This window comes from Peromyscus californicus, unplaced genomic scaffold, assembly GCF_007827085.1.
Source record: "Peromyscus californicus insignis strain IS unplaced genomic scaffold, ASM782708v3 Scaffold_5__1_contigs__length_169319896, whole genome shotgun sequence".
NCBI lineage: Eukaryota > Metazoa > Chordata > Mammalia > Rodentia > Cricetidae > Peromyscus > Peromyscus californicus.
The window spans coordinates 94988218-95007154 of NW_026294573.1; the positions used below are offsets into that span (position 1 = coordinate 94988218).

General features: G+C 37.2%; 1 protein-coding gene and 1 pseudogene across 2 annotated transcripts in view; both read left to right on the forward strand.

Moving 5' to 3' along the window:
- Window positions 1-18937, forward strand: part of LOC128096621 (olfactory receptor 13C8) — a 112829-nt gene that overhangs the window by 21403 nt on the left and 72489 nt on the right. The gene's annotated exons all lie outside the window — the stretch shown is intronic.
- On the forward strand, window positions 11762-11873 carry LOC128098094 (uncharacterized; annotated as a pseudogene).

Genomic DNA, 18937 nt, shown 5'->3' on the forward strand with positions numbered 1-18937 from the left:
TGCAGAGGGATCAAAAGTAAATTGCGCCGGGCGGTGGTGGCGCACGCCTTTAATCCCAGCACTCGGGAGGCAGAGCCAGGAGGATCTCTGTGAGTTCGAGGCCAGCCTGGACTACCAAGTGAGTTCCAGGAAAGGCGCAAAGCTACACAGAGAAACCCTGTCTCGAAAAATCCAAAAAAAAAAAAAAAAAAAAAAAAAGTAAATTGCTCTCTGCTACTTAAAACAGCTGACCTCTTAGGTACTCCTTGTTTGGTTGTTGGTGGCCAGGATAACTTCATCTAACATGTTATAGCTGTTTTTTTCCCCATGGTTGTCTCTGTTAGGAATTCTGGTGTTCAGTAGTTTTCTATTTACAGATAATGTCCATTTACTAGAAAAATGAGAATTTAGATCACATCGTAGCACTTGCCTTCTGGCGTCTCCAAGTGTTTAAAATAATTACCACATTAATCTACATTATAATTTATGACTCTTCTTGTTAATAGTTACTGCATGCATTTCAATAACATTCCTTATATCGTTAGAGACTGGGAAGAATAATAAATAGGCTTATCAGGTATGGTTTTATTGAGGTGCCTTGTGGAAGGGGTTTTGCTTAGATGAGGGAGGTTTTTTAAAAAAAAATTAGTAATTCTGGAAGAATTTAGCCTTTTTTTTCTGAAGACGTTATTTCCTAAACCAGCAAATTTAAACGAAGTATCATTTGTGTAAAGACAGCCTCTACTTGATTAAAATCTGTCAGACTGTTTTTTCAGCCCTGAGTTAACAGTTCATTTACTTACTCAATTAATGCTTATTGCATTTCTTTTATGCTGCAGGCACTTTCCTAGAAACTATGGAAGTGGGGAAAAAAGTAGTTCTTTCCCCATTAGAGTTTACAATTTGTACAAAACATGACGGAAGAGAAAATACAGTCAGCTCCATGTAGCTGGGGTGAGCATATGTGGACTTAACCAGAGAAAGCAGAATATTGGGGGAAATTATCTGTTCTGGATATGTACAGAGGTTTTCTTTTGCATTATGGACACAATAGAGTATATAGCAAATATTTGCATGGCCTGAGATACCTAGGAAGGTGAGTGTGTGTTATGTGCAAATGCCGTAGAAGGGACTTGAGCATATATGGATTTTGATGTCTTTTTCACTGGGCCCTGGATCTAGTGTGTGCTGTTCATGAGAGAATTAGTAAACAGTATGAATGAACAGTATATCTGGAGGAAGGGAACAAAGACTGTGTGTGTGTGTGTGTGTGTGTGTGTGTGTGTGTGTGTGTGTGAGTATCCATTCATCCATCCATTCATCTGTTTGGCCTGGAAAATAAAATCAGTACTAGAAAATTTAGCTTGCTGTGGTCATGGGACAGTCTTCACCCCTAGGAAATGTCAGCCCAGTAATGTAAATGACTGAAAGGAGGAGGGGAAGCCAGCTTGTTGCTTTTATCTCTCCCCTGTGTCTGCTTGATGGAATGTGGCTGTAGTGGCTTGAGTAAATTGTTGGGTTAGAAGGCATGGATGAATGTGGTGGGGGGAAAGGGAAGTGCCTCAGGTTTCTGAACCAGGGGCAAACCACACCAAAAGTCCTGCCTTACCCTCTCACAAGGCTTCTTTTACATCATCGCTAATGTCAGCCTCCACCAGTTGGCTTAATCTTAGTAGGAGATTCTTTTCCTTCTTGCACGAATTGATATGGTTTTCTTTATTCCTGACCGGAATCCCCAGATTCTAGACGTATACAATTCCTCTCGACAAGATTAATCCTTTTATCAGTTTCATTTTCTAAGAGCTATGCCCACTAGACCCCTAGTTCTTTCCTTAAGATGGCAAACAGTGATTCTGGGATCTCTCTACACATCCAGGGGAATCTCTCTCACTTTGCATTGAAGACACTTCAAGATCTAGTTTTTCTGCTTTTGTTTGCTTGGTTTTGTCTTTGTTAAATTTCTATTTTAAGGAAAGGGAATATGGAATTTAAACCTTTGAGACATGCTTCTTTTAAAACTGTGTTTTATCAACTCCCTTAATTTAGTTTGGGTAGACACAAAATTCAGCATTAGGAGCTATTTTTTTGCGGGGGGGGGGGGGGCAAACTATTGTATTAAGAAGCATGGAGAGACAAGCACATGGCATTCTGCTTCTCAATTTTTTTGTATGGAGCTTGTTTTTTTTCTTTCTACAGGCTTTTATTTTTTATTTTTTATTTTTTTTTTGGTTTTTCGAGACAGGGTTTCTCTGTGTAGCTTTGCGCCTTTCCTGGAACTTACTTGGTAGCCCAGGCTGGCCTTGAACTCACAGAGATCCGCCTGGCTCTGCCTCCCGAGTGCTGGGATTAAAGGCGTGCGCCACCACCGCCCGGCTTCTACAGGCTTTTATGTTTTACTCTAGTCCATTATCTGAGATTTCACAATGATATTCCTTGGGTGGTAGGTCTTCATCCATTCTTCCTTATCCAATGGGTCTCTCAATATAGTATTGTTGTGGCCAGATTGTGACCCCCAGAGAGACCACCGAGGACAAGCGTACCAGAATGCAAAAGCAAGGTTTATTTCTGCTACAAGTCAAGACAGGGAACTCATCTCCAGCACTCACTGGCAGTGAGGCAGAGTGGAGTTACTCTTTCTTGGGGAAGTTAGTTTTTATAGGCAAAACCCACAAAATTTCTTAGAGGGGAGGGGGTTAGTACGGGTCCATCCTTGATTGGTCCAGTTTTTCCTGGGCCGGGACTTTGTCTTATTTCAGCTTATCTGTTTGCCCTGTCAGGAGTTTTACAACCCATCTCCGGGTTCTGGTCATGTTATCTCTGGAGAGGGGCATCTCGTGGTTAATCGGTCACCACCAGACATCCTGACTTTGTTCTTTTGAAAACACCTGACTTCACCCTCTCCAGGAAGGGGGAACTGACTCAGTTCTGTTTATTTTTAAGCTATCTCTTCCCTCAGCTCTTTTGGGTTTCTGGGGGAACTGTGTCTGAGCCTTTGGTGGGGGTCTTTCAGTATTAGTTAAACAGATTGCCATGTTGGGGATTAAACATGGTAGGCAAATGAGTTTACTGAGTTTCATCCCTTGCTCCTGGAAATATTAACTTCTGAAACATTCATTTTGTGTCTTAGATTTTTTTTTGTCTTCCTTTCCCTATCTCCAGAGCTTCTGTAGCTCAGCATTGGGTCTTCTCTTGATCTCACTTTCTTTTTCCTCTTTTTGCTGTGCTCATGAAATCTCAACAATCTGGTTGTCTAAACAAGACCTGTACAATGTCACCAGCTGACATGCCAGCCTAGTTGGGGAACTCTCACAACGTCTCACCACAGATGAATAGCTACAGACAATCAGTGGCTGCTGAGAGGGAGAATCGGTGTTCCTTAATCCCTGGTGGTCAGCCCTGTAGCACAAATCTTAAAAGGTCTTATTAATAAAGACAAACCCGGAGCCAGGTATTGGGGTGAATGCTGAAAGATCAGAGAAATAGAACAAGCCACAGCTAACCTCACCTCACCAATTCCTCAGCTGATCCTGTTTCCTCAAACTGGAAGCCTCTGTGTCCTCATCTGAATAGATCTCAGCTGAACTGCTGCTCAAAAGCCTAAAAGCTTAACCAGCTCTAGTTCCTGGACGTCATGCCTTATATACCTTTCTGCTTCCTGCTGTCACTTCCTGGGATTAAAGATGTGTGCCACCATGCCTGGCTGTTTCCAGTGTGGCTTTGAACTCACAGAGATCCAGATGGATCTCTGCTTCCAGAATGCTAGGATTAAAGGTGTATGTGCCACCATTTTCTGGCCTCTATGTCTATCTAGTGGCTATTCTGTTCTCTGACCCCCAGATAAGTTTGTTGGGGTGCACAATATATCGTCTACATTTCTCCTCTTTTTTGTCTAAAATTAAAAAAGCTTATAACTAATACAAGAAAAACTATATCCAATAAATATATACAATATATACAGTCAAGAATTACGTTAGCAATGTCTAGTCCATTAACATTTGACAGATTCAGACAAAAAACTCCATTATATACATTAGCAATGTCCAGTCCATTAACATTTGACAAATTCAGACAAAAAATTTCATTACTTATCCTATTTAAAACAAGTAGTTCCTTTTTAAAAGTAGGTTCAATAATCTCCCTTTATATCTTATCATATCCATATTCTCTTTTTTTGAGTAGATCCAAAAATCTACCTTTTATCTTATCATTTCTATATCTTCCTTTTTTTCAGAGTAGATTCAAAGATCTACCTTTTTCTATATTTTCTTTTTCTTTTTTTGAAGAATAACCCTTTATCTAATCTCCTTTGTTTAGCTTTTTTTTGACCATTAACAATTAACAACTTGTAACTAACCATTGTAAGCAATAACAATTATCCATATGCCATTGAACGACCAAAAAAACACCCACCCCACCTCTGGGGAATGTGGGCATTGTTTTCTTAAAATTACTTCCTGCTTTCTGGGGGGTGAAGACATCTTTAGTGAATCCTGAAAAGAAAATTTTTGGGTTAATTGTCAAGTCCTGGGAGAGGTAGCTGTATCATTTGTCGTCCAGTCTCTGCATAATGGGAAGATGTAGGTCTTGTCTCAAGTCATTGCTTGAGTTGTCTGTGAATCTGGATCATCTCAGCTAGCCATCTCGAAATTGTCCTGAGAAGTTTGTAGTCCAAGTCTATCTTTCCATTGTGTTAATCAGCTTAATGGCTTTACCATAGTCCATGTGGGATCATCTTTGTGGGGTCCTGTCATCCTTTTGAAGATTTCAAAGTTGCTGTTAGGCATGGTCATGGTTCACTGCAGATGTGTGTGTGTGTGTGTGTGTGTGTGTGTGTGTGTGTGTGTGTGTGTGTGCCTCCTCTGTGGTTTGGAGCAATCACAGTCTGATAAATGTCTGTCTCTCAGAATCATGAACATTCTTCCCTAGAAGAGAAAATCTTCACAGCAATTTCTCCCCACTGTTTGTCTTGCCAAACTTTTCCAAACTGACCTTTGCTGATGCTTTCTTGTAACACAGCCCTAAACTCAAGTGCAGTCTAGCAACTACTAAACAGACTAAGTAGGTTTTGTGTATGTGTGTCTATGTATGTATGGAACAGTAATTAGAGAAGGTGAGATCATGAATTTGAGAGGGAGTAGAGAGGGACAGGGGAGGAGTTAGAAGAGGGAGAGAGAGGGGTGAAATTATGTAAATACTGTGTTCATGTATGGCATTTTTCAACATGTTAAAAAGTCTTCATTGTTCATAGTGCTGTTGGGGTGGGAGAAGTTCCCCTTTTGTCTTCTAGCTCATTCATGTACATTTAAACCTTTGAATAGTACAATATTTGTTTTCAAAAGTTCCCTTTTATCACCTTTTCCCAGAATGTGTATTTGATGTGTTTATTCTAATTATTCTTTATCAATAAAAACTCAGGAAAATCTGAATGATCAGAGAAGTGGTGAAGTGACCAGTGTCCTTCTCTCTCTTTCGTTCCTCCATCCGAAAGAACAAGAGCCTTTCTTAGCCCCGCCCTACAACTTCTTGTCTCTCTCTGTGTCCTCAGTCCTCCAAAACTTCTATGACTAATTTTGGTCAGTTAGTAGCTAGCTCTTCCCTCTGATTCAAAGCAAACATTTTTGTCAGAATTCTATCAAAATATCACACATTTCCCTCTTTTTGTCTAAATAAAAACAGAAGGTTTTTAACTCTAACATAGTAAAACTATATACAATAAGAACAATTATCAGGTAAGAATTACATTCACAATGTCCAGTACATTTGCATTTGACAAATTCAGAGAAAATACTCTGTTATCTATCCTATCTTGGTGAGTGTACATTTTTTTAAATCAATAGATGATCAATTTCATCATTACCTTGTGCCAGAGGGCCTGGTAGACCTGTATTGGATCTGAAATGTGCTATATATACAAGGGGTGATTTATATTTCTGATTATTTCTTGTAATTGAATAAATGACAAAGTTAATTCTGAATCATCTGGAATAAGTTCAGCAATTTCAATATGTTAAATAACTTTCTGCATATTGAGAGTTAGTAACTATATTAAGAGGTTCTGGAAAAGTCTAATAATACCATGAGAATAGCATATAATTCTGACTTTTGAGCAGAATCATAAGGGCTTTGAGCCACTTTACTTAAATTTCCTGACTTAAAGCCTGCCTTTCCTAATTTGTTTGCAACAGTATAGAATGTAGGGGCTTCAGAAATTGGTGTTCCCTGTACAATGTGAGGAAGAATCTAATTAGTTCTCTTTATAAGAGAAGTCTCTTACACTTGAGATATTTGTTGCTAATCTCTCCAAAAAAATTACTGCAAGCTCTTTGCCAATGTTCATTTTCTTTCCATAATGAGGAAATTTCAGCATTAATAAAAGGTGCTACAATTTCTGCTGATCTCTCCCTCCTCATTGACAAAGTCTCAATTTTCCTTTCAGAATCAATTCAAGAACCTTTTCTACATAGGTATTTAAATTTTTTAGTCTGCTTGTGGGGTTAAAAATATCCATTCTAAAATATTATCGTTTCTCTGCGTAAGAATTCCTATAGGAGAATGCATAGAAAGTAAAATAACCAGAATACAATCAAGCTCTGGATCCAGATGATCCACATGTGCATCTTGTAATTTCTTTTCTACCAAAGCCAATTCTCTCTCAGCTTCAGCTGATAATTTTCTTGGATTATGTAAATCCTTATCACCTTGTAAGTTTTGGTATAAATTACTTAGTTCTTGAGTTGTCAATCCAGTTGTGGGCCATAGCCAGTTAATATCTCCCAGCAATTTTTGAAAATTATTGTGAGTTCATCTTTACTAAATAGTACCAAAATGCTTTATAAATTTATACTCTTTATAGAAGCATATGGGGGCTTTCTGACTATCTCTTTATTTTCTTTTTTGTAATGATAATAAATGCCTGTAAATGATAATAAATTCATGTAAATGCCTCATATAACAAATAGGACCAGTTACAGGGTGATAAAAATTGAGGCAGGTTAAGAGAAAAATAGATTCAGTGTTATTCCTTCTTGATTTTGTTGAACTCATGAAACTGTGCAAAAGGAAGCAGTCAAGGTTGCAACCTTAGCCAGATAGGAGGACAGTTACATGTTAGATGCTTGTCTCCTGGATCTACATCCCTGGGCAAATGTATTCTGCCTTTACCTCTTTGGGTGCGCACTTTTGTGCATCTGTGCTATATTCTGTAGCCACTAGATGGTGGCATAAACCAACTTTTGCATGGTTGGGTGTGTGTGTGTGTGTGTGTGTGTGTGTGTGTGTGTGTGTGTGTTTGATTTTTAAGTGTTTAAATTGAAGGTATTTAGAATAACTTAGCTTTTAGGGTACTTTTGTCTTGAATTTGTTTTGTGTTTATGTGTCTGGTGATGGATTATTTCATAAAGAGAAAAATATTAACATTTATGGATTGCATTATTACTACTATCAACAATATTAAGAATTAAAAATATTATCAATAAAAGCAAGAATTAAAAATGAAAAACAACTTTCATGCCACCTTATTAAAAAGAGCCTTAATCATGTCATTGAATATTTGTTAAGAAACTGTGTGCATTATGTTGTACATTGCTTTAGGGAGGGATAAAGAATTTAAAATATTCTAAGGGGAATTAAAAAACCAACTACTGCATATTTCTTTTGCTTATTAACATATCTTGGTGTTTCTATATTAGACTATTTGCTGATATCCTTACCAGAGTAAGTAGCAGAAAAATTATGAACAGCTCAATATTTAACTGTAGCAAGCACTTATTTAATGATTATATTAATAAAACAAATTTGTATGTATCATGTCATTTGTAGATATCCTAAAGGAGTTAGCTGTCCTTAGGGTTTACATAGGAAGATGGATTTGGTACCTGTAAAATTACTTCTCTGGAATGCAGGATAAATGTCACATAGACAGTATTTCTGGGTGCTTTTTTATTGTTTAACATGGCTTTTTCCCCCCTTTCCGTGTTATTAGTTAAGACACCTTTTAGCTTTTTGTATTCATCTGCATCCTGACATTTTCTCATGAACATCAAATGCACAATCCTTGTTCAGTGCTCTGGTATTCTAGATATCTACTAGGTGATGAATTGGCTTTTTAACCTAATTTTACTTGAATATCACCAATTGATTTTAAAGTATTTTACAGTTTGTTGTATTTTGTTTATGGACACTATTGTGTTGAAGATTGGAATATTAGCACAAGAACTTGCAGGCTGTGTTCAAAAAAGAGGGCCACATTGTCTTTTCCCTTGTTAGATGTTTCAGCATACTGCCTAGGATACTTACAAACATTCTAAGATCTAAGTTCAGATGCCCTTCTGTGTCTTTTGAAAGTGTGCAAACGGTTTATGGGAAATCTGAACTCGTTGCCTTAAGAGTTCCTTTCAGAAACATGTCACATTAGCTCTTCAAGATAGATTGATGGTGCTGTAGGACACAAGTGCCCCTTGGCTAGGCCTTCCCTCAGTACTGAGCTTCAGTCTTGTGCACTCATTCCTTGGCAACCTCTGCCATGCTTAGCTGCATCCTGGTGTGGACCCTACTGCTGAGTTTCCATCAGATACTTTGTCACAGTTGGGGTGCCTGGATCACAGGAGAGAACCTGTAGAGTTCCTGGGTAAAACTGTGCTTTAGCAGTCAATGGAACAGAAATGATGTTCTGCCCTCATTTTTTCTTCTTAATTGTGTTAAGGAAAAATAGTGCCTGGATGTCCAGTAGAATGGACAGAGTAGTTCCCGGAGTGATTGCCCGCCTCACTTGAACACTACTAGAGCTTCTGAAATAGACATTCGTTGCAATGGAGAAAAACTAGCTGTCAGTCTGAGCAGTACTATATTGGGAGAAGAAAATGATTTGAAATAATTTGAAAAAAAAAAACAAGATTAGATATGGAGTTGATCACATTGTCCAGATGAATCTCCCCACCCTAAAGAGTTCATTTTAACCCAAAGCATGCACCTACTTTCAGCATGAGCAACACATGCTATGGCAGAAAGGACATCTCCTTATCAGAATTTTAAAAGATTTTTCTTCTGTTTCCATTGTTCTTATCTATTGGCTATTGTATTTGGACTCTATATTAAATGATTCCTGACATACTCAGGCCAGGGGAGCAGGTATGCTAACTCCAGATCTTTACCTCTTCCTCCATTCCTCCAAGTCCTACCCCAAGGCACACCCCCAGCTCTGTAGCAGACCACTTGCTGCAATCTCCCTTCTCCCCCCGCCCCCATCTCTAGTGGATCACACAGATCTTCCCCTCCTATCTTTCTTTTCTGTACTCATCATGTTCTCTCATCCCCCAACTCCAACAGGCATTCCCTGGTAACCAGCAGGCTACTCAGGCCAGGGAAGAAGGTAGGCAAGCTTCATATCTTCTCTATCACTCTGCTCCTCCATATCTTCACTATCACTCTGCTCCTCCATATCCAACCTCCCAGTCTCATCCCCAGCTCTGTAGCAGACCACCTGTTACTTCATCTCACTCTCTGCCCCCATTCCCAGAGCACTAAGCAGATCATAACACAGCATCATGCTTTCCTCCCTCCTGTGGACCCCTCAGTCCCCTTCCAGTTCTCTTCCCATCTCCATTCTTAATATTCAGCTCCCAATACCTAGAAACACATTTTACCAGGAACCCCCAGTGGCCACACCTATCAGGATCCCAGAAAGATTTCCTACCAGACACCACACAGCCACCACTCTATTTTGAGAACCAGAGAGGGCAACATAAAGCAAGGAACAAAACACCCATCCAACAAAGACAAGACCATAATCAGTACCTAGAATTATTATCTTCCCAAGCCATGATGCCCAAATGTAAGCATAAAAACACAATAACGGCCAGGACAATGTGTCTCCATTAGAGCCCAGCAACCCTACTACAGTAGGCCCAGAATATTGCAGCATAGCTGAAGCACTAGACACAGATACTTAAAACACCTCTATGAATAGGATAGAGGTTCTTAAAGAGGGAATAAAAGAAAATCCCTTAAAGAAACCAATGAGAGAGAGAGAGAGAGAGAGAGAGAGAGAGAGAGAGAGAGAGAGAGAGAGAGAGAGAGAGAGAACAAGCAAACAGTGGAAGGAAATGAATAAAACAGTTCATGACTAGAGAGTAGAAATAGAATCCACAGAAAAAAAAACAAACTGAGGGAAATCTGGAAATGAAAAATTTAAGAACTTGATCAGGAACCTGAGAGGCATGCCTCACCAACAGAATACAAGAGATGAAAAAGAGAATCACAGGCATTGAAGACACAATAGAAGAAATGGGTGTCTAAGTCAAAGAAAATGTTAAATCTTAAAAAAAGTCTGTCCCCAACCCCTCAGAAAATTTGGGACACTATGAAAATACCAAATCTAAAATAATATGAATAGGGAAAGGAGAAGTAACCCAGGTGAAAGGTACAGAAAACATTTTCAACAAAATCATAGAAGAAAATTTCCCAAATCCAAAGAAGGAGATGAGAACAAATACAGACCCTTAAAGCCAGGCATTATGCAAAAGGTGAGAAACCTTGGAACACTCAGCCCTAAAACTAATGTCTCCATAAAATCTCTCCTCTCAGGGATCAGGGAACCCCATGGGAGAGGAGACAGAGTGTAAGAGCCAGAGGGGATGGAGAACACCAAGAAAACAATGTCCTCTAAATCAGCAGGCTCAATGCACATATGAACTCAGGCTGAGGCAGCATGCAGAAGACTTGCATAAGTCTGCACCATTTAGAGTCCTAGAGCTGAAAGGAGAAGTGGACACCTTTCCCCAACCTTAACCCAGAAGCAATCTTCAATTGATGACCACTTACAAATGAAAATTTAGTTTGCTCCAAGAGAGTCTCACCAGGAAAACAAACTACTGTTAAGGATAGGCTGTTTGCCCAGCAGTAGATGGCCAACACAAAATGAACTCAGTGGTATCTTTGGAAGTTCCTTGTCTCATACTGTAGTGTCAGGACTCTTCCTTTTTTAAAATTTTATCATATATATATATATATATATATATATATATATGATAAATTGAAAAAATATATCCTTTTTCTTTTTATGTTATAAGTCCTTTGTGTATATATTACATCTTCCAGTTTAGTGGTTTTATGGAATTCCTGAGTGTGTGAATGAGTGGACCTCTGTTTCTTGTGCCTTCTCTTGACTCGTTTCCTGCTGTTCATATACTAATATGATATGTGTAGTTTCAAAAGTATAACGGAAATTTAGTAAAATCACATAAGATTTCAAAAGAATGAAAAACATTGATATTAGAACCTTTACTACATTAAAATCAGGAGTTTGTGCAAAGTGCTATCATGACCTTATAATCACACAATTGTAGGAAATATTTACATATATCCACAAAGTTGCCTATAAAGACAACATGAAAATTATTATTAAATAGTGAATGGAAAACAAGGCACAACTACAAATTCCACTGTGTAGCTGTTACCCTAAACAGCTCTTGCCTTTGCAGTGTAAGGGTGCCAGTCTTTGGATGACATATCATCACCATGGCTATTGTCTTCTTTTGAAAGCACTGGCTCTTTTACTATTCATCCCTGTGGGGACACTAAATTTAATCTTATCATTTATACTCATGTGTTTTTATAATCAGCTTCACTGTAAGTAAATTTGTGTCAACATTAAAAGACTGGAAGTAGGAAAAAAATCTTTGTCAAAGTCTTCCAATGGTGTAGGTCTGGAGAGAAGTGAGCTTCATTTTCCAAATTGTTTTCTTTACCTATAAAGGCAATTCATTGTTTTTAAAATATAAATCCTGTGTTTTATGCAAGGAGAGAAAGATAGCACTCCCCTCAACAAAGAAGGGCCTAACAACAGGGCCTGTGGTTAAGGCAGTGCCATGTATTGTGGTATCTGATGACTTTTTTAAAACTCTTCTTTTTATTTCCTAACTTTGGAGACTACATCAATGTAATAAGTCTTTCTCTGTCCCACCAGCCAGTTCCCAAATAAAACTTCTTATTAATCATGAGAGCTTGCCTATAGCTTGGGCTTGTTCCTAACTAGCTCTTATAACTTAGTCTAACCCATTTATATTAATCTACATTCTATCATGTGGCATTACTTGTCTTCAATCTTACACCTCCTGTTTCCTCTTCATGTCCCTGGCATCTCCTGCATGCCTAGATTCCTCCTTCTCTTTCTTTCTCTCCCCAGAAGTCCCACCTATATCTCCTGCCTAGCTATTGGCCATTCAGCTTTTTATTACACCAATCACAACAAATACAACTTCACACTGTGTTCAAATATCCCACAACATTTCCCCTTTTTGTCTAAATAAAAAAGGAAAGGTTTTAACATAGTAAAACTATATACAATAAGACAATTATCAAGTAAGAATTATATTAACAATGTTTAGTCCATATGTATTTGGCAAATTTGGATAAAGTACTGTATTATCTATCCTATCTTAGTGAGTCCAAAGTTTTATACCTAAAACATTTTATATTATAACTTGTATTACCATCCTAAAATATCTTTTTAGACCTAAAACATCTTATTAGAAGAACAACTTAAGCTTTTTATGTTTCTCAACCTTATAAACTTTATCTCTTAAGTAAGTTTTATTTCCTGAATTTGGTAATAAGGAAAACTGTAAACTATCTAACCTTCAATCCCCATCAGAGACCCAAGAAGGATAAAATATTACCTGAGTAAACAAGAAGCACAGAGCAAGCAATTTCCAAAACTATAGAAATGACATAAACAGCTGGCAGCCTGGACAATCACCCAAGGTTCCTCTGCAATGTTGGGGCATCTATCTTCAGTCTTCAGGCCTAGAATATCTGACAAACTTTTTTGTGAAGCAGGAAATTTTTGAAGGATTGTCCTACTTTGTCTTATCAAAGTTCAGCAGTCACTTTCTTTTGTGTCTTGCTTGTCCAATTTGGACAGCATTCTGTCAGCAGTTGAGACAAGGGCAGTTTCTTGCCCAGTGTCTAACTTTGCAACAATAAAAGAAAACTTGACATGGAGGTTCTTCAATGCCCATCATCCTTTTTTGAAGTAAATTGGTGTGGCCAGGAACAGACATATCTTACTGTCATGAAAAGCCTTAGGTTAAATGCCATATTCTGTAGGTTTCTGAAGTGTTTCAAGACCATCTTTCCGTAGGAAATATATCTGTTTGACCTTGAAGACATACCTAACATGGCCACAAATTTGATTGTTGGGTGACTAACTACTAACCTGTATTTCTTATCCTAAATAGTTTGTAATAAAAACTTCCAAGTACTAGAAATTTACATTACATTGTTAAATGAGCTGCATAGACACAATGCCTTAAGCAAGAATAAAACATATGTATAGTATAGCAAAATAACTTTAAATTTTTATCAATATACAAAAATCTATATCAATGTAAAATATTTGACATTAATGGCTGCTTTTTAGTTTAAAGTGGATTCAATAATCTACCCTTTTATCCTATCATTGCTATATCTTTTTTTCTTTTCAGAAAGAGATCCTTGAATCTAACTTTTGCTTAGTTTCCTCCCTTACCATGACCAGCAACAGTATGTAATCAACCCTCCTAAATGATGATAAACATCCATAATTCATTAAATGACCAAAAACCATTCACCCCACCTCTTGGGAATGTGGGTGTCATGTTCTCTAGACTTCTTCTTGTTTTTTGGGGGTGATGGCATCTTTAGGGGAGCCTGAGAAAATTGAGATAATGGTCAAGTCCTAGGAAAAATAGCTGTATTATTTTTTATTTAGTCTTGTGTGATGGGTAATTGTAGAGCTTATCTGATGTCTTTGCTGGGCAGTCTGTGAGACTGGACCATTTTAGCTACAGCCTTGAAGTTGTTCTGGATGCAGAATTTTGAGGAAATTGTAACAGAGGAATTTTGAGAGGTTGAATCACATGGGCTACTTGTTTTTAATGGCATCTCATCCTTTTTTTCTGAAGACACATGAACTTTTAAAGATAACACATATATCTGTATTAACACAAGTATGGAATATGCAGTGTGAACAAGTCAGTTAAAGATGATTTTTGGTTTTATGTTTGAGCAGGTAAAAGGCATTTGTTAACTTTAGAAGTTTGTTTGGACTGTATAACCAAGCTTCTATACATGCCATATGAAAGGATGGAATGTAATAATAAGTCATGAGGACTCTGTAGCTAACAAGATTTATCATGTTTTATCCAGTCTCAGAATGTATTAATCTACATTCTATTGTGTGGCATTACCTTTCTTCAATTTTGCACCTCCTGTTTCCTCTTCATGTCCCTGGCATCTCCTGCATGCCTAGATTCCTCCTTCTCTTGTTGTTCCTGTAGTAGAGGGATAAGCATATACATCACCTTACCTGTAGCATTTCTTGATTTCTTCTTTTATGTCCGTAGCCAAGATTTTCAGAAGATCTCCTCTAATCAAATCTTGATCTTTATTAATTTTGAAGAGAACTATAACTTTTTGATTCCTGTGGAAACAAAAGCATAACCTCTCCCCCAATGCAACATATTTCTGACTTCCATTTTGAAGTTAAGACATTCTTAAAATATATAGGTTGGTTTAATTTAGCAGTTTCCAAAATCCAAATGCCTCTTAGCAGCTATTGTTTTTCATACATTACCATTTAAATAATTCAAAGTCAACAAAGCACCATACAGGATCCAGACACCCTGTGTATCTCCCATTTTAACATAGTTTATTCTTTTTATATTACTTTATTCTTTCTTCAAATACTTTATTATTTTAAACTATTTTTCTATGACTCTCTATACCCATTTTGTTTTCTGTCTTTAGCACATGTTTAAACATACTATATCTGTTCAGAGGATTTCTCAGTCTGGACCTGACTTTATTAAGCACCTGCAGCCATGCACTTGCAGTGGTCTCTGCTATGTGAGCCAAACCTTAAACGGCCGTGTCAGCCACCGCACAGCTCAGTTTAGTGCATGGCACTGGCACATGGCACTGGCAGCTGGCTCCAGGCCTCAGGCAGTGACCATTAGCTGCCTCTGTATGCTGAGCACCAGCCCATATGAGAGACTTCAAGACTAGGAAGCCATATCTGGCTCCTTGTCCAGAGCTTTTTTTTTTTTTTTTTTTTTTTTTAGCTTTCTCAGGCCCTATGTTTGGATATTTAAGCCTCTACATTGGATGCTGTATATAATAGATTTTTCTTTGGGCTGCCAGCTCACAAATAACGACACAGAGACGTACTATTAAGTATGAAAGCTTGGCCAATAGCTTAGGCTTGTTCCTAACTAGCTCTTATAACTTAAATCAACCCATTTATATTAATCTACATTCTATCACTTGTTACCTCTCTTCCATCTTGTACCTCCTGTTTCCTCTCCATGTCTTCTAGCTTCTCCCATGTGCCTAGATTCTTCTTCCTCTTCCTTTCTCTCCCTGGAAATCCTGCCTATACCTCCTGCCTAACTGTTGACCATTCATCTTTTTATTATACCAATCACAACAATAGATCTTCACACAGAGTACAAATATCCCATAACATGTCAATGCCATTCCTATTTGATGCCTTTTTTTTTTTGTTGGAATCAATTGTCACTGAGTCTGATTTTTAGAAGAGGCATATCCACGCTACTAAAGCCTTCTCTATGACTACCCTTACTTGACAGGTTAATCTTCATATCTATGTAGCTTCCCTTCTCATTTAAAAGAGGTTTCACAATTTCTACCTTATATTCTGAAATCTTTTAATAGTACCTAACTCATGTTCCTAAGCTAACTCCCTCTTTTCACTCTCAGGGAGTGTCACCAATACTGTTTCACACAGCACGGACCATCACACTCTATTTTGCCTATTTGGTACATAGTGTCCCATATTCTAGGTTTTTGTTGTTGCTTTCTTACTCATATTCATGTTCCTTTGTAATGATGATTTTTAAATGTTACTAATTAAAACAAAAACAGCCAACAAGAATCTCAAAGAAATGGACTCACTGAAGGGAACAAAGAAAATAATTTAGAGTGGGCTGGTTTGTTTCCATCATTTTCTTGTAACTTATGTGTGCCTGTCTTGTGGCTTACTCCTTCCTCTCTCATTCTGCAGTACTTCCATACATTTATTCTATAGATGATGCTTTGGAGAGGAACTTCACAAACAGCTTCTCACTGTGGAATCACTGCATCAACACTGTGTTTTTCTGTTTATAGTATCCATTCAGTGAAGGGAGTTCAGTCTCTACCAGAGAAATAAATAATAAAAATCTGGATTCTAATACATTTTGGGCTTTTTGTATAAGTGAAAATACTATTTGTGTCATGTTTTGAACTCTCTTAGCAGTATATTTTTCCATATAAATGTTTTTAAATTAAATTTTTAGGCTTTTCCCCACATGTTTTGTTGCCTTATCTAAGGTACACATTTCCTTTCCCTGTGTTTGGAATATTTATTTATATTTTTTTTGGCTGATTGTAGTTCCCTCTTAGGTTACATACTATTTCACTTAGCATATGAACTGCCGTATATCCCAGGATACTTCTGTTCTCTGTAGTCTAAGGTATTTATAATACCTGCTTCTGTTTCTTTAGGAAAGAAAGCAAGCCTATTTATTTATTTATTATTTATTGAATCACGAGTTACTTTGTTAGGCATTCCATTCTTTTTTTTTAAATTGAAAATAGATTCTTTTCTCATATAATATATCCTGCCTATAGTTTGCCCTCCCTCTACTCCTCCGAGTTCCTCCCCACCTCCCCTCCCTTTCTGTCTATCATTAGAAAACAACAGGCCTCTAAGAGATAAAAACTAAAAACAACAAAATAATATATAATAAGATAAAGCAAAAACTATTATATCAAAGTTGGACATGGCAACCCACCAGGAGGAAAAGAATCACAAGAGCAAGGACAAGTCAAAGACCCACTCATACTCACAGCCAGGAGTCCCATAAAAATACTAAGCTAATATCTATAATATATATGCAGAGGACCTGGTGTAGACTCTGTGCTTACTGCTTCAGTCTCTGTGAGCTCATATGTGACTGGCTTAGTTGATTCAGAGGGCCTTGTTCTCCTGGTGTCCATCCCCTCTGGCTCTTACAGTCTTTTACTGCCTTCTTAGAAAACAGTATTTTAGTGTCAAAAAACCAACATAATTCAGACTACCTTCTGTAGTCATGTTGCAGCAGCCTATAAATCCATATTAAAAAGAACAACTCCAAAATTTAGTTTAAACATGGACTCTTAAAAAAGTATGCAGTGCTACCCACTACAAAAATACTTCTAAACAATTCTCAGGTTACAAATATCATGATGAAAAAAATCAAAATATTCATAAACTTAAGGATAACATATTTGCTATCAAAGGAATAATGGATAAAGGAATTTTATGGTTCAATGCATATACTGAGAAATAAACACTGTTAATACACAGGGATCTCAAGGAGCTAGAAAAAGAGGAAGAAAAGAAATCTGATGACATTTAGGGACAAAGTGTGAGATTTTATAAGGCAACTACAACATAAGTACACAAGTAATTAAAAAGGGACAAAGAACGAAATAGGAGTAACCCTCCAAAGAGGTCCTGTAGATGGCCTTTCCTGTGACTCCTCAGTCTTATCAACATTGTCTACTATTTGAGCACAAATTCATTTTAATATAAAGTCACTTCCATCTACTTGTCTGATTGATAGTAATTTCATTTGTTACTGTCTCTGACATGCATTTTTTCTCTTTCAAAATGCCTTGAATTTTAAAACTTTTGTTTAGAAACAAAAAATTTAAACTGAATAGGTACATGGCTCGTAATAGCAGTGTTAGTTATATTAAGTGAAATTTTGTAACTTTATAAATATAATGGTAATGAAGCTTCCAGATTAAAACTTATAATCATCTGAATCATTGTTATAACACAGCTGCTATGCAGTTATGTTGTCTTCAACCAATAGTAACTGACATTTATTTTGTCCTTTATCTGATGTGAGAAGGTACAGGAAGGAACCAACTCTGATAATTTATAGATTGCTTGGTTTAAATTTTAACTTAATGTTTATTAAGTTTCCATATCAGAAAGGCTCTGGGGAAATGTGTGTGGTTATGAAACTTCATTGTTTTAAGAATAGCAGTGTTATACAATATATAGGTAATTGTGTAGATATATAGGTGTTATGAATATCTTCCTGGCTTTAATTATATTAGTTGTTGAGTAAAAATTGTAAGAAAAACCATCTCTTCTTTGTTTGCTAAGGTTCACACAGCCTAACATGCCTGAGAAAATAGTATTCTTATTAGAAATAGCTAAAACCACAAGAAAGAATGTTGAAAACAGGGCATCGTGCCAACTTGATTCTGATAAATCTGATATATTTCTTCTCTTTCTTTTTCTTCCCCTGTACTAATCCCCTGGGAATAACAAGTAAAACCCTGTCAAGACTGTGCATAGTAAATTAAGTTTCACAGGGACCATTAAACTTTATTTTTAATTTCTCACTTGCAAGAGTTGTAAGTACCTATTAAGTTTTGCTTTTAAACTAACAGAACTTTTTTTTTAAGCTGAGAGAACTTGCAATAAAGTTTTCACAGGAACTATTAAATTTATTTTAAGATTTTCTCTTGTAAGAGTTGTAAATAGCCTAATTAAAAAGTTTTGACTGTTGAAAAATAGTTAAAACTTTTTTCCCAAGTTAAGTTTAAGAAGATTTGTAGTCAGCTACAGAATGAAGCTTCGCTGCTGATAGCTGAGCAAGACAGTGATCTATGGGTATAGCAGAATGTCCTTAGGGGTCATTTTATTGCTGTGTGTGTTCCTTTAGCAGACAAGTAGTATTTGGCTTTCCCCTAGATCCGTGGCCTATCTAGTCTCAGGATTTTGGCCAGCCAAGCAGTATGGTTTCCATCTCATGGAGTGGGCTTTAGCTCAAATCAGATATTGGTTGGTTACTCCCACAAACTTTGTGGCACTAATGCACCAGCATATCTTGCTGGCAGGTCACCATTGTAGATTGAA